The sequence below is a fragment of the Theropithecus gelada genome, chromosome 11 (assembly GCF_003255815.1).
Source record: "Theropithecus gelada isolate Dixy chromosome 11, Tgel_1.0, whole genome shotgun sequence".
In the NCBI taxonomy this organism is placed as follows: domain Eukaryota; kingdom Metazoa; phylum Chordata; class Mammalia; order Primates; family Cercopithecidae; genus Theropithecus; species Theropithecus gelada.
The window spans coordinates 24,657,977-24,664,091 of NC_037679.1; the positions used below are offsets into that span (position 1 = coordinate 24,657,977).

Genomic DNA, 6,115 nt, shown 5'->3' on the forward strand with positions numbered 1-6,115 from the left:
TATTTTATTTGGATTCACACCCAGTAGTGAGATTGCTGGATCATATGGTAATGCTATTTTCAGTTTTTTGAGGAAACTTCATACTGTTTTTAATAACGGCCATAGTAATTAATAGTCTTACCACAAGCGTGCAAGAGTTCCCCTTCTCTACCTCTTGCTAATACTTATTATCATTCATCTTTTTGATAACAGTCATTCTAACAGGTGTGTGGAGATGAGACTCATGTTTCTTAATCAACATTATAGTAAGCAGGATTTCAAACTCCCATAACCCCTTTGTATCTATGTCATGTTGTGGAAATCAGATTTATCATGGTCCAGACCCAGGAACTAGAGTCCAAAAGCAAAACAACATTTGTGACATGATAACATTTTGAGACATTTTCTGTTTTCTCTTCCTGCATTCAAGCAGATAGAAGACTCTGGGCTTCCTTGTCTGAGACAGGACTTCCTGAGTTTTATTCCTAAAAGCCTAAGCACATGCAAGAGGACAGAGTTTGAAGAGAGAAAGATTTTAGCTAGGCTAGGAAGACAGTTTTTCTTTTTCTTTGCAAGACAATTTTATTACTTGTAACAAGTATGGAGAACACAGGAGATAGTTCCCAAAGCAGTCTCTCTCTGAGCAATGGACTGGGTCAGGTTTTATAAGTGTAGGGTAATGAGGCATGATCTGATTGGATCTTTCAATGAGGTGATGCCAGAAGCATGATCTGACTGAATCCTGCCATGGGGTGATGCCAGAGCTCAAACTGATTGGATCCTGGATCCTGCCATGTGAATCCACCCTTTTTTCCTTTTTTTTTTTTTTTTTTTTTTTTGAGTTTGAGTTTGAGTTTGACAAATTTATTGGTATTTTAGCAAAGACATTCATCTTAGTCATTTCTCTCTCCCTGCTTGACCTTAGGTTAATATTTCATTTGGGTCAAGAAAAGAATATGCAGGAGAGCTATGTTGCTTTAACAACAAAATGGAGAAAAATGGATAGTTTGCCTCATTAAAGTAAGTTAAATTCATATATCTTGATATAATTAAATCATGTAAGAACTAAGAATTCTACATACATTTCCATTGCTTCACTTGGGCCTATTATAAACTTCAATGCTAGTGAACAAAGTGTTAGGAATATACACAGGCTGCTTCTCTAGAGTTATTACCGATTACAAGAGCTCAGCAAGCGGTTACCACCAATAAAACAGTCTGAAGCTGCCTCCAAACATAATATTGTAGGAGTTTTCAAGGAAATTTTATACTGTATGTTTCTTTTGTCTGTGACTATGCTTTTAAAGATGTGTCTAACTGTTACGTTTTTTTAAAAGTTCATATACAATACAAAAATCCAAAAACAAACATCCTACAATACACAAATCTAACAAGGTATATGTGGTGAGATTCCAAAAAATGTTTGAAGATGCATTTCCTTTCCTTCTATTTCAGTACTAAAATGTGCTTTTTTGAGAGGCCATTGGTCAATATGTATACATTTCAAATAAACCATATAATTTTACTAGTAAGAAAGCCAGTAGTTAAGTTCAATTCAAATTGGATTTCACAAGTTAGTAATTTAAATCCTTAAACAAAGTTACAGAAAGTGCATCTTCTTGTTTTCCATCTTCATACAATGTTAATTTTTTTGGTGTTTATACCTTTTAAAAAATAAAAACAGCCAAATACTTAAGCAATATGTACATTTAAATTTTTGGTGGTGGTTTGTATTTTAAAAGAAACCGCTTCCTTATGATTTGTGTCAAGTTCTGGTGGAAATGCTTACAGGAACTAGCTAATAAACAAAAACAAGAGCAGCACATTGAAAATACTGATTTACTTTTGTAGCAAATGGTTTTTCTTTGAAGACTAACAAAGACAGACAAGACTCATTAAGGTAAAGTGGGCTATTTCAAATATTCAACAGTTTACATTTTTAAAAAATTCTTTTAAGAGCTAAGCGTCTGTATCCACTGATAGCAATGTAATACCTAATTTACGATGACTTGAAACAAAACAAACGCCCATAAGGAAAAAAAGCTATATTTTAATTTTATCTAAATTTACGTTCAGTCAATAGTTCAGTAGCATTTTCCTCCCAATACAATACTCCCTCTCTCTATAAGGCTGTTCCTGGCAGCCAGGCAAGTTTAGGTAATAAGGGAGTTAAGAGAGTTAAGTGCTTGCAGTTTTAAACAAACAATAACTTTTTGTGCTTCCCTCTTAATGTGCTAATAGTTGTGAAAAAAAAAATGCAGTTCTCAAAAAGATAACATTTCTGATTTATTTATTATCTGTAACCTTTGAAAACTAATCATATGAAACTACAAAACTAGCAAATGTCTTGAAATCTGTAGATAAAACATAAATTACCTCTAATTTCAAACTCTCATTTATTAGTGTACCACTCGATCTTTTAAAAAAAAAAAAAGGAAAAAAAAAAAAAAAAGCGGCTCCAAAGATAGTCTTATACCATTCTTTAAAAAAAAAAAAAGAAACTGTTCCTTTTAACTTTCCACCCATCCCACACCCCAATTTCAAAACATCATTTAATTGTCCTGGTCATGGACATTTCCAAGATGAGATTTTATATTTCGCTCCCATAGTTTCTGGTTATCAGAAAACCCATGCTTTCCTTTATTGAAGGAGTTTGGTCCAGCTGATGTGTATCCATCTTAATCTTCATTAAAAACTGCTGCTACTGAAAGTTTTTGGAGCAAGAGTTGGAACAGTTTCTTTAGGCTTACTTGATCCAAGTTTGATGGATATGGCTGACGCTTTCTTTGTCGTCTGACTACCTATGGCAAATCCAAAGTTGGGGATCTTTGTAGGCTTTGTTGGGAGGTCTGCAGCTTCTTCTTCACGGATCGTTTCTCAGCGCTGGGAGGTCTGCAGCTTCTTCAGCTGATCGCTTCTCAGCGCTGCCACTGGAACTTTCCCCTCCATTACTGGAAGAAACAGTCTTAGCTTTCACAGGTTTTTCGGCTTCTTCCTCAGGTCCTCCGGCAGCTCCAGCTTGCTGCGACTTTTCAGGCTTCTTACCTCTGGGCCGCCATTTTTACCGCTGCGGCCTCCCCAGTATCCACTTCTTAATTCAGTCCACTAGCCTCACTCTGTGTACTTAGGTTTTACCTGTGGTTGCATACCTGGTTCATCTGGGCCACACTCAGGTCATATGAGCTTTAACCTGGCCAGGCTCATCTCTTCAGCAGCCGCACAGAACAGTGAGCTAACCAACTGCGGTCAGCGTTTAATTGGGCATGAAGTTTGATCTTACAGAGGTGCTCTGCGTTTAGAACACCTCTAAGGCGCCTTTTCCCGGCTTCCTTTAAGGAACACGCATGCTCGCGGAAGCCATTACAATCCCGTCATGGAGCAGCCTATGCTATTGGCCAGCCTGGAAGTCATTTTTCGACTCAAGGGGAGAAGGGTGGGTTTCTGCTCTTTCCTTCCCATCTGAAGGATACAGCAGAAGTTGAGGGAAAATGACCATGAGATGCTCCAGGGGAGCTGGGTCCAAGGCCTGGTGCTCACCAAAGATGGCACTACTCTCAGCATGGTACAGGAGGACAGTTGATGGGACAACGCGAGCTGGGACAATCTCCAACCCAAAGGGTATCTCAGAAAACAGCACTACATGAGACCACGGCACAACTCCAGTCAACCTTTAAATCAGAAAAGGAGCTGGAGGATGCAATTCACTGATATATAGAAAGTTTTAAAAAGTAAAAACAAAAATACAGAAAACAAAGTTTGCAATGTATGAGAAATAAAGGACTGAAATTTGTACCTATAACTCAGCCCAGTAGTGGAACCCTGTTTGACAACGAGGTTTTCTTTGCCTCAGAGAAGCATAGAGAAGCTATGGGGGAAGCAAGAGAAGCTCTAGAACGTGTTTTGTGACTGTCCCCTTTCCTTAATTTTGGTTCTGTACAGAAACAAATGCAGACTGAGTCTATGTATAGCCATATCCGTCATTCACTTGTTCCAAATAATTCAGGTAGCCTCTCAGAAGACACTCCAGCATCACTTAGCTGGATATTTCAGGATTAACTCATGCCATGTTTGGAAATATCCAGATAATATTCTAGTTGTCATCTAGTTTTTTCCTTCAGTAAAAAAACGCTCAGCTGGACGCGGTGGCTCACGCCTGCAATCCCAGCACTTTGAGAAGCCGAGGTGGGAGGATTGTTTGAGCCCATAAGTTCGAGACCAACCTGGGCAATATAGTGAGACTTCATCTCTACAAAAAATTTAATAATTATCTCAGCATGGTGGTGCTTGCTTGTCGTCCCAGATACTTGGGAGGCTGAGGTGGGAACATGGCTTCAGCCCAGGAAGTCAAGGCTGCAGTGAGCTGTAAAGGTACCACTACACTCCAGCCTGGGCAACAGAGTGAGGCCCTGTCTCAAAAAAAAAAAAAAAAAGAGAGAGAGAGAAAAGAAAAGAAGTGCTCAAATTAGAATCTCTGTATATAAAGTATTTATCTAAACATTCTCATATTTGTAAAATTCCAGGGATGTTGACATCATATAGAACAAGCATAATTTGCAAAACCAGCATGTTTCTTCTATTTAAAGCAATATCCCCTGGGTGTGACCTGAGCTTGTAAAACAAGTTCATTATATTTCCTTTCTGGAGACAACATGTCAAACCTTAAATATGGCTACTAATCAGAAGGGTAATTAAAAAACTTCAGCTGTGCAAAGAAGGAATTTATATTCAGCAGGGTTGAGAATAAAGGGTAATGTTTTCAAAATTTGAGAAAAACCTATGTTATTTACCTTACTCATCTACTTTGCTTACTACAAGCCCCTTTTATCTTCTTTTCATATTATTTAATTTTCTCCCTGCCTGAAAGTAGCTTTAGTCTATCTGACAAAAATATTATAATCCAAAAAATGGCAAGGAGAATTCAACAACAACAACAAAAATAATCAAAGCCATTCAAGGTTCATGTGCCCAGACTAAGCTGTATTTATGGAACAATTTTTTTTTTCTAGAAGTCCAATGTGTAAATTAAATTGCACCAAGGCAAGTCAAATTATTCCCTGACCATTTGTAGTATGCAATGTTTTATGTGACTTTTTACCCTCTTATTCAATAAAACAATACGTACTTGTATAGCAGCCAGACGAAGCGGTGAGTCACAGTCATCTAAGAGATGCCAAGTACTGTACCTCCTTGAGGAAACACACTCACCATGTGTAATGAGGACTCTCTGGATTTCCTGAAGTGATTCAACATAGATTGAATTCAATATTCAACTGAATAACTGTAGATGTTGACAATCACAAGATCGGATGTACGAGAGTACCACTTGTCTTTGTGTAACTCCCACTCATTTATTACCAGTTAAGAGATGCACCCCTGTTAGATTGGAGTGGAACACTGTCACTCAAGCAAAGAGATTATAGAATGTGGCCAGTTCCTTGTGGATATAAAATAATCAAGACTTTTTGAGGAAATGGTTGCCAGCTTTGGTTTTGTGCTAGAGACCTCCCATTGATCTCTCAAATTATTCAACTTTTAGCTCAAGAGGGATGCTAAGCCAGGCTGGCCACCCAGGTATTTGATAATATAGGTCCTGGTGTCTATAGGAAAAGGAGCTTATAAAAATCCACAGCATGCTAGATGTCATACCAACAGAAATTATTGCTTTTAAACTCAGGCAGAATAGGATAGATTTGATATGGTTGGCATTAGGGAGCCAATGTGGGCTTTTGAATGAGGAAGTAAGGATTTGATTGAAAATTCATTTTCACTCCTAAATTGCATAAACACTAATGCTTAGGGAAATTCAGCATCTTTGTCAACTTTGGAGACAGTAACCAAAAACAGAGATTTGGGGGTACAGGAGTAAAATGATAAGAACAGGAGTGGGGGTCAGGGAGAAAGGTACAGTTGCCAGAGCTGTAGTGGGCACAACCACTGGAGGGCAAAAAGGGCTTTATATACAGCTTGAACCAAGTTCATTAAAGAATAAGGCCATTTGGACTTAGCAAAAGTCGAATAATCACCAGAGGACTTGGCTTTATTACCCAAAACATCTAGGTCCTTTAATCACAAAGTGTTTGGAAGGTTGGAATTTCAATCTAAATTATAAAAGCATCACAGCAAGCTTCCACCTGAA

The 6,115-nt window shown here is 38.0% G+C and overlaps 1 pseudogene; it reads right to left on the reverse strand.

Annotated features, from left to right (window-relative positions):
- Positions 1-2,531: 2,531 nt before the first annotated feature.
- LOC112634266 lies at positions 2,532-5,139 on the reverse strand (annotated as a pseudogene).
- Between the last annotated feature and the right edge of the window lie 976 nt (positions 5,140-6,115).